We start from the raw sequence: 11,159 nt of genomic DNA on the forward strand, positions 1-11,159 counted from the left end.
AGGGCGGCGGCGCTGGTGAGGGGCGGCGGCGGCGGTGTAGGGCGGCGGCGCGGCTGCTGCTGCGGAGGAGAGGAGAGGAGAGGTGTTGGTTTGATGTGTTAGAGGGGGGGGGGTGCTTGGGTATTTATATTGGGGAGGGGAGGGTTTTGCTTGGGGTAGGGGGCAAGAATTAGAGTAGGATTAGGAATCCTAGGAACAAAAAACGGAATAAACGGAAGTAGGACAAAAAGTCCTACTAGGATTTCCAAAAGGAAGCGGCGGCGGCTCCCTGGCTCCCTGGCGCGGCGCGCTAGCGATGGCCTTGGCCTCCTGGCCGGCCGGCTGGCTTGGCGGCTTGGGCCTTTGGCCCAAGGCGCTGCGGCTCTCCTTTTTTTTTAAATCGGTTTCGCGCGCAGAAAAAAAAATCTAAACGAACTCCAAAATTAATAAAGTAAACTTTCCCCGACTCCTAAAAATGAGTCGAACAAAATGAACTTTTTCTCGGGGCCTGAAATGCAATTTTTTTAAAACACGCATTTTCCCTAAGGCAAATAAACTCCGAGAAAAATCCAAAATTTGATTTATTTATTAAATCTTCATTTTTCCTAAATTTTGGGAAATTCATATTATTCCCTCTCTTATTTTTGATATTGGAAAAATATTTGAAGATAAAATAAATAAATCCAATGATCCTCTTTTCATAGTTTTGAGAGAACTCAAATACGAAAATTTCGAAATCTCCAACTCTCTCCGAGGGTCCTTGAGTTGCGTGAAATTTCTAGGATCAACAAAATGCAAGAAAATATGATATGCATGATGATCTAATGTATAACATTCCAAATTGAAAATTTGGGATGTTACAAACCTACCCCCCTTAAGATGAATCTCGCCCTCGAGATTCGAGTTGGCTAGAAAATAGGTGAGGGTGGTCCTTGAGCAAATCTTCTTCTCTCTCCCAGGTGGCTTCATCCTCAGTGTGGTGGCTCCACTGAACCTTGCAAAACTTGATAACCTTGCTGCGAGTAACTCTGCTGGCATATTCGAGAATCCTGACTGGTTTCTCCTCATATGTTAAATCATCCTTCAACTGAATTGCTTCAAGTGGCACTGTATCTCTTAGCGGTACTTCCGCCATCTCGGCGTGACATTTCTTCAGCTGAGAAACATGGAATACATCATGAACTCCTGACAGTCCTTCTGGTAATTCCAACTTATAAGCGACTTCTCCCATGCGTTGCAAAATCCTATATGGTCCAACGAAACGTGGCGCCAATTTTCCTTTAACTCCAAAACGCTTAACTCCTCGAAGTGGGGATACTCTAAGATAAATTTTGTCTCCAACTTCATATTCTATCGCTTTGCGTTTTGAATTCGCATAGCTTTTCTGTCTGGACTGGGCTACCTTGAGCCTGTCACGAATCAGCTTAACTTTCTGTTCAGACTCCTTAATCAAATCTGGTCCAAACAACTGACGGTCTCCAACTTCGTAACTGTTGTCATAAGAAAATTTAGCATACGGCAAGCTATCGTCCCAACTAGATCCATAGTCTAGTGCACAAGCTCTCAGCATATCCTCCAAAATCTGATTGACTCTCTCAGTCTGTCCATCTGTCTGTGGGTGAAAAGCTGTACTGAATTCTAGCCTGGTTCCTAACGTTTCATGCAACTAATTCCAAAACTTTGAGGTAAATTGAGTTCCTCTATCCGATACGATACTCCTCGGAACTCCGTGCAAACAAACAATTCTGCTCATGTATATCTTTGCCAACTTAGCACTGCTATAGGTAGTCTTAACTGGAATGAAATGCGCTACCTTTGTCAAGCGGTCGACTATAACCCAAATCGAATCATAGCCTGTACGAGTCTTTGGCAAACCCGGGATGAAATCCATGCCTAGTTTATCCCACTTCCATTCGGGTATTGGCAATGGCTGCAACAATCCTGCTGGCTTCTGATGTTCTACCTTCACTCTCTGACATACATCACAAACTGCTACATACTCCGCGATATCCTTCTTCATTCCGGTCCACCAGAACGTTTCCTTCAAATCCAAATACATCTTGGTATTTCCTGGGTGAATCGAATAGGGTGAATCATGTGCCTCTTGCAGAATCAACTTCCTGATCTCCGGGTCATTTGGCACGTAAATACGGTCCTCAAACCATAGGGTGTCGTGCTCATCCTCACGAAATCCCTTTGCTTTTCCTTCGCTCATTTTCTTCTTTATATCCGCAATCTCTTTGTCCTTTTTCTGAGCTTCCCTGATTTTATCCATCAAGGTAGACTAAATGTCCAATGCGGCTATGTAGCCTCTCGGAACTATTTCCAAACATAGCTCACGAAGATCTTCTGCTAGCTCCCTTGGTATTTCTCCTGTCAATAGCGTATTGACATGGCTCTTGCGACTCAATGCGTCAGCTACTACATTAGCCTTTTCGGGATGCTAATGCAATCTCATATCATAATCCTTGATGAGTTCCAACCATCTCCTTTGTCTAAGGTTTAACTCCTTCTGCGTGAAAATGTACTTCAAACTCTTGTGATCCGTGTATACCTCACAATGATACCAATGAGGAAATGTCTCCATGTCTTCAATGCATGCACTACGGCTGCTAACTCCAAATCATGTGTGGCATAATTTAATTCATGAGGTTTCAGTTGTCGTGAAGCATACGAAACAACTCTTCCTTCCTGCATAAGCACTGCTCCAAGTCCTCGACGTGAAGCGTCACAATACACCTCATAATCCTTGGTCTAATCTGGCAAAATCAACACTGGTGAGGTAACCAATCTTTTCTTCAACTCCTGAAAACTTGCCTCGTAGTCCTCAGTCCATATGAACTTGGTATCCTTCTTCAACAACTCCGTCATAGGCTTTGCAATCCTTGAGAAATTCTCAATCAATCTCCGGTAGTACCTGCGAGTCCAAGAAAACTCCGGATCTCTCCAACTGTCGTTGGTGCTACCCAATTGGTCATAGTGACTACTTTGGTGGGGTCTACTGCGATACCTTCTCCGGATATAACGTGTCCAAGAAATCCAACTTCCTTTAGCCAAAACTCACATTTGCTGAACTTGGCATATAACTGATGTTCCCTTAGCTTCTCCAAAACCAATCGCAAATGTTCCTTATGTTCCTCTTCATTCTTCGAGAAAACCAAAATATCATCAATGAACACCACGACGAACTTATCCAAAAACTCCATAAACACTTTGTTCATCAGGTTCATGAAATAGGCCGGTGCGTTAGTCAGTCCAAATGACATAACGGTGTACTCATACGGTCCATATCTTGTGGTGAACGCTGTCTTAGGTACGTCCTGCTCTCGAATCTTTAGCTGATGGTACCCTGATCGCAATCGATCTTGGAGAACACTTTAGCTCCTTGCAAACGATCAAACAGATCGTTTATCATTGGTAGTGGGTACTTGTTCTTGATTGTTACTGCATTCAATCCACGATAATCAACAACCATCCTTAACGATCCATCCTTCTTCTCCACTAATAGTATGGGTGATCCCCAAGGCGAAGAACTTGGGCGTATATAACCTTTATCCAACAGCTCCTTAATCTGCTTCTTGATTTCCGCCAAATCCTGTGCGGGCATCCTGTATGGTCGCTTCGATATCGGGCCTGTACCTGGCAATAACTCAATCAAAAACTCAATCTCTCTATCCGGTGGCATTCCTGGCAATTCCTCGAGAAATACATCAGGATAATCCTTCACTACTGGCACCTCTTCCTGCACAACTCCTGATAGGCAATTTACATGAGCTCTCCTTGGCTCATGCCGTGATACATACTTAATCCTTCTTCCTTCTGGCGTTGTGAGCAAAATCGTCTTACTTGCACAATCGATGTTTCCTCCATACATTGACAGCCAATCTATACCTAGAATCACATCCAATCCTTGGGATTCCAGAACGATCAAATCCATCGGAAACACATGCCTTCCTATACTCAATGGCACTTGAAAACATCCTTGTCTGGCCATATACTCCGCTCCCGGTGAGCTTACTAGCATAGGGGTTTTAAGAATCTGAGCAGACAAATTATACTTCTCTACAAATCCCCTTGATATGTATGAATGCGATGCACCAGTATCAAAAAGAACAAGTGCAGTAAATGACTTAACCAAAAACTTACCGATTACTGCATCGGGCTGAGCTTCAACCTCCTCCACATCTATGTGGTTCACCTGTCCCCTGTTGAAAGGGTTGGGCTTCTTTCCAGAGCTTCCATTTCCACCTTGGCCTTCGGGACACTCACTTGCATAATGTCCGGTCTTGGAACACTTGTAACAGGTGACATGGCTCAAGTATTTCTTGGCTGGGGTTGTTGGTGGGGTCCGGTTCTGGCCGTTGCTTCCTCCATTCCCATTACCATTCTTGTGGCCATTATGGTTGTGCGAACTACTTCCTCCCTGGGTATGCTGAAACTGCACTCCCTGTTTAGGGGTATAACGGGGCTTCTGCTGGGCTCCAAAGTTAAACTTCCCCTGCCCTTACTTCCTCTTGCGATTCTCAATCTGCTGCTGCTTTCCTTCAATCATGAGGGCGCGGTCTACCAACTCCTGGTAGTTATTGAATCTTGCTACCATCAACTGCAGGCTTAACTCATCATTTAGTCCTTCCAGAAACTTCTCCTGCTTAGCTGCGTCTGTAGCAACGTCATCTGGGGCATAACGTGCTAACTTACTAAAATCATCCACATACTGGCCAACAGTCCTTCCTCCTTGGCGTAAGTTGCGGAACTCACGCTTCTTCATGGCCATAGCTCCTGCTGAAACATGGGCAGTGCGGAAAGCTTGCTGAAACTGATCCCATGTGACAGTGTCTACAGGGTAAGTGGCTGTGAAATTCTCCCACCATGCTGCTGCAGGTCCGTCAAGCTGATGTGCAGCAAACTTCACCTTCTCACCATCTGTGCATCCTGCAGTGGTCAACTCCCTTCCTATCTTGCGGAGCCAATCATCTGCTACAATCGGCTCGGTGCTACTAGAATACACCGGTGGATGCAGCCTAAGGAACGAGTCAAGTGATCCCCAGGTGGTGGTGGTGGTGGGTTGTTGTTGTTGTTGCCTTGGTTCTGTACCAATGTCTGAATCAAAGTATTCTGCTGCTGAATCAACTGGGTGATCTCTGGCAGAAAAACAAACTCGGGGTCGCATCTCGAAGGCATCTAAAGGGTTTAGAAAAGACGAGAAATTAAGAATATAGTGGGGCTAGGGAGAAAACACTACCCGAATGCTCATGAGACAATTGCACACAAAATCACTTCATTCATTCAATCAAAGGGCATACAACGGTCTAACTATCGCAAAGGTGCGTGTACTATAATGTTTACATGGAGGGAATACTACTAATATGCGGGGGTCATCTATTAATTTGAACCAGTGGAAGACTCCATGATGTCTGCTCCAGCTTCGTCTTCAAAGTCGGGCTCGCTTGGATCCGAATCGGTGTCGTCGATGATGATGTAGTTGCTCGGACAGTCGACGTACTTGTCTTCATTCTTGAGCTCCAATTTCTTCTTGAGTTCTTCAATCTCACACTTAAGATCGTTATTGTGCCTTACGACAGCTACGATCTCGTCCATGTAGTCCTTGCGTAGAGTCTTCATCTCTCCTTCAAGTTCGATGATCCTTCCCTTTGCCTTCTTCAACTCTATCATATCATTGCACATCTGGTTCTCCTGGCGTCGAATGTGCTGGTTTAACTCCTGGATGAAAGATGCAATGGATCTGTCCTTCTTGGTGCTGACTATCTCCCATTGTTCATTCCGGCGTCCGCAAATCTGGTAGATAGTGTCCTTGAGTTCTTCTTGATAAACTTCTCCAATGCGTCCCATGGTGATATGAGCTGCCATTCTCTTTCCCAGACTCCAGGTTGGTGCACTAAAAACACTATCTATAGGTTTGGTGATTGGCGCGAATGCCCTTCCCGGAACATGGGCTTGAATATTCCAGCGCTCCTCTTCAGGCAGAGTGGCGTTGAAAGTCCCGGTGAAGCTTGGTAGTCCAATGTTCAGGTACCTGGCGACTTCCTTCAAGTGGGATCCAAAAGGTGTGCCTTCATCTGGTTGAGCATACTTGATCATTGCATCTATCATCCTAAAGAGTAGAAAAGATGAGGAGTTAGAAAATGAGAAGAGAATAGTGATCTATGGCTTTAACTTAGTGGTCGTGTCCTACAGTCAGCGTGTGCTCTGATACCATCTCTGTAGCGACCCGACCCGAATGGATCAAGTCTCTGTGCTCCGATGTCATCCCTGGATCAGTAATGCTGACACCACACAGTACTTCGAAGGATTTATAGCAGAGTAGCAATCACACACTTATTACATCGTTTGTCCAGAAGAGGAATTATTACAGTAATCATGGTTAAGGCCATCTAATAACGATAACAGCGGAAGACTTGGAAGATAAGTGAGTCCATCAACTCCAACGGCATCACTGAGTATAGAACCACGACCTAAAAGCACCTTATTCGTTGTCTGAAAAGTCTGCGACATGAAAAGTTGCAGCCCGAAAGCGGGTCAGCACATGGAATATGCTGGCAATGTAACACATAGAGAGAGGTAATGAGTATCGGCTATACTACATGCATATTTGGCTGGTGGAAAAGCTCTATGGTTACAGTTTTTGCATAAAGCCAATTTTTCCCTACTGCAAAGGAATAAGTTTAATTAACTATCATGATGGTTGTTAAACATTGAGAATGGTTGACAACATTCTCAATTCCAATTAAAAGTACTCATTAAAAACCCAACAATATTGATTATGGTAACATGTTGAGATTCACAATGATATTCAAGTACTAGATACTCAAGTTGTCCATAACCAGGGACACGGCTAATCATGATTAGTTTGTACACTCTGCAGAGGTTTGCGCACTTTTCCCCACAAGACACAATCGCCTCCGCTTGGTTTCTCGCACTACATGGTGTTTAAGAAACGGATGACCGAGACATAGTCTTTCAGAAGCGCTAGCACCTTACGATGGGTGGACCGGTACACCTACATCCCCTACATCTGCTAGTCCACCACTATAAGAGTTCGCACGACTTAGTCAACTACGCCAGAGCCCGTAATGGCTTGTGGCTGCACACGTAAGTTACTAGTATGAATTATCTTATGATCCCTTTGAGCCTGGGTGGCGGTCCGAAGAAATACAGGCAAGTCCTGCTAGAAAACAGGTGCCTCAATCCACCCAGATGTGTATTTAAGTTGCCACCTTAGATAAACCTTTAATAACAATCTCAAATCTGTCATGGATATTCACTCACCCAATCCACGTCTACTAGCATAGCATAGCATAATAAGCAAACGTAGAAGTAACTCCCAAAGGTTTGATAAGTAATACAGGTAATAGGTACTACCTCATCTACTTCCCATCCCACAATTTAATTAGATCCTAATCATGCAATGTTTGAGGATTGATCTAATGCATAAAACTGGGTAGTAGAAAAGATATGATCAAGTGTTACTTGCCTTGCTGACGATCCGCAAAACCTAGAGACTCAAAGTAACAAGCGGCGCACTCCAGGTGATCTATCGCAGACAAACAACAAGCATACAATAAGTACTCATCTAATGCACAGGTAAATCTCTAATAAAAGATCTAACCAGAAAGTTCAACTTAAGAACCCTGGTGGCAAAAGAATCGAATCAAATAAAGCAACGAAAGTCAAACGACGAAAGACAACAACTCGGTTCTAGCAAGTTGAAACTAAGTCAAATTTTACAGTAGAAAAACTTTGTTTAAGTTGATTAGTCGGAACGGCGGTTTCGAGATGAAACTCCAGGTGCTTGAATCACCTGATTCCGATAAATGAGCGAGAAGATAGACTAGAAAGAAAATCGGATCTGAAATCGCTATCAGAAAAAATAGCGGAATAAATCCGATGAGAAAGAAAACGACGAACGGTTGAACGAACGGGCGTTCATTAACTGAAGCAAACCGGTGATCACGTTCGTTAGGACGAACGGTCCGGCGAACGCTCGCTAAACAAAACCGGAAAGAAAAACCGGCGAGAAAAAACGATCTAGGGTTTTGGAAAGAAAACCGAAACGAAAAACCGATCTAGAAAAACGGAACGGAAACCGGAACGATTTACAAAAAACCGAACCGAGGAAAAGAAAAGGTGACGCGGCGCGGGGCTAGTACCTCGAAGAGGCGAGGGGCTCCGGCGGCGGCGGCGTTGGGTGGCGGCGGCGGCACTTGGCGGCGGCGGTGGCAAGCGGCAGCGTTGGCGTAGGGCGGCGGCGCTGGTGAGGGGCGGCGGCGGCGGTGTAGGGCGGCGGCGCGGCTGCTGCTGCGGAGGAGAGGAGAGGAGAGGTGTTGGTTTGATGTGTTAGAGGGGGGGTGCTTGGGTATTTATATTGGGAAGGGGAGGGTTTTGCTTGGGGTAGGGGGCAAGAATTAGAGTCCTACTAGGATTTCCAAAAGGAAGCGGCGGCGGCTCCGTGGCTCCCTGGCGCGGCGCGCTAGCGATGGCCTTGGCCTCCTGGCCGGCCGACTGGCTTGGCGGCTTGGGCCTTTGGCCCAAGGCGCTGCGGCTCTCCTTTTTTTTTAAATCGGTTTCGCGCGCAGAAAAAAAATCTAAACGAACTCCAAAATTAATAAAGTAAACTTTCCCCGACTCCTAAAAATGAGTCGAACAAAATGAACTTTTTCTCGGGGCCTAAAATGCAATTTTTTTTGAAAACACGCATTTTCCCTAAGGCAAATAAACTCCGAGAAAAATCCAAAATTTGATTTATTTATTAAATCTTCATTTTTCCTAAATTTTGGGAAAGTCATATTATTCCCTCTCTTATTTTTGATATTGGAAAAATATTTGAAGATAAAATAAATAAATCCAATGATCCTCTTTTCATAGTTTTGAGAGAACTCAAATACGAAAATTTCAAAATCTCCAACTCTCTCCGAGGGTCCTTGAGTTGCGTGAAATTTCTAGGATCAACAAAATGCAAGAAAATATGATATGCATGATGATCTAATGTATAACATTCCAAATTGAAAATTTGGGATGTTACAGTCACAGAACCCCACCTTGATCAATAAAGCTTTCCTCTTATATTCACAATATCCCGATTGCAATCTTAGTTTCTTGCTTGTACTTCGTTTGCCTTCAGGAAACAGACCTTCGTGGTCAGGTTGATCATGCTCCGGCGTGGTCAATAACCTCTCGGAGTTGGTTTAGTGATTTCTATGGCGCGACGTCCTCGCACGTTCGTCGTTGTATCATCAAAGTCGACTTCCTCCAAAATTATAGACACCATCTCATCGAAAGACGGGGCACATTTGTCTCTATCAATATCACACTAAGTGTTCCTCCGATATTCGGGAGTTGCATAATCTCATAGTCAGAGGAACATGTATAAGTTATGAAGAAAGCAATAGCAATAAACTAAACGATCATAGTGCTAGCTAAGCTAACGGATGGGTCTAGTCCATCACATCATTCTCTAATGATGTGATCCTGTTTATCAAATGACAACACATGTCCATGGCTAGGAAACTTAACCATCTTTGAGTAACACATCTGTTTGTCTATGTATTCACACATGTACTAAGTTTTCAGTTAATACAACTCTAGCATGAATAATAAATATTTATCATGATATAAGGAAATATAAATAACAACTTTATTATTGCCTCTAGGGCATATTTCCTTCAGTCTCCCACTTGCACTAGAGTCAATGATCTAGTTCACATCATCATGTGATTTCACACCAATAGTTCACATCTTTATGTGATTAGTTCACATCTTCATGTGACCAATACCCAAAGGGTTTACTAGAGTCAATAATCTAGTTCACATCGCTATGTGATTAACACCCAAAGAGTGATCATCTATTGTTTGTGAGAGAAGTTTAGTCTATGGCTCTGCAACATTCATATCTGTATATATTTTGCAAATTTCTGTGTCTACAATACTCTGTACCGAGCTACTCTAGCTAATTGTTCCCACTTTCAATATGTATCTCGATCAAGACTTAGAGTCATCTAGATCGGTGTCAAAAGCTTGCATCGACATAACTCTTTACGACAAACTCTTTTATCACCTCCATAACCGAGAAATATTTGCTTAGTCCTCTAAGGATAATTTTGACCACTGTCCAGTGATCTACTGCTAGATCACTATTGTACTCCCTTGCCAAAATCATGCTAACGTATACAATAGGACTGGTACACAACATAGCATACTTTATAGAACCTATGACTGAGGGATAAGGAGTGACTTTTCATTCTCTTTCTATTTTTCTGCCGTGGTCGGGTTTTGAGTCTTTACTCAACTTCACACCTTGCAACACATGCAAGAACTCCTCCTTACTCAAAATCTTGTCAAGGTATGTACTCATTGAAAAAATCTTATCAGGCGTCTGGATCTATCTGTATAGATCTTGATGCTCAATGTGTAAGCAGCTTCACCGAGGTCTTTCTTTGAAAAACTCCTTTCAAATAGTCCTTTATGCTTTCCAGAAAATTCTACATCATTTCTTTCAGAACATTCCAAACAATATGTCACTCACATATACTTTCAGAAAGGCTGTAGTGCTCCCACTCACTTTCTTGTAAATACAGACTTCACTGCAAGTCTGTATAAAACTATATGCTTTGATCACACTATCAAAGCGCATATTCCAACTCCGAGAGGCTTGCACCAGTCCATAAATGGATCGCTGGAGGTTGCACACTTTGTTAGTACCTTTAGGATCGACAAAACCTTCTGGTTGCATCATATACAACTATTATTTAATAAATCCATTAAGGAACACAGTTTTGACATCCATTTGCCCGATTTCATAAAATGCAGCAACTGCTAACTTGATTCAGACAGACTTTTCAGCATCGATACGAGTGAGAAAATCTCATCATAGTCAACGCTTTGAACTTGTTGAAAACCTTTTTGCGACAATTCGAGCTTTGTAGATAGTAACACTACTATCAGCGTCCGTCTTCCTCTTGAAGATCCATTTATTCTCAATGGCAAGCCGTTCATCGGGCAAGTCAATCAAAGTCCATACTTTGTTCTTTATACATGGATCCCATCTCAAATTTCATGGCCTCATGCCATTTTGCAGAATCTGGGCTCATCATTGCTTCATCATAGTTCGTAGGTTCGTCACGGTCAAGTAACATGACCTCCAGAACAAGATTACCGCGCCACTC

The sequence above is a fragment of the Triticum dicoccoides genome, chromosome 2A, assembly GCF_002162155.2.
Source record: "Triticum dicoccoides isolate Atlit2015 ecotype Zavitan chromosome 2A, WEW_v2.0, whole genome shotgun sequence".
In the NCBI taxonomy this organism is placed as follows: Eukaryota; Viridiplantae; Streptophyta; class Magnoliopsida; order Poales; family Poaceae; genus Triticum; species Triticum dicoccoides.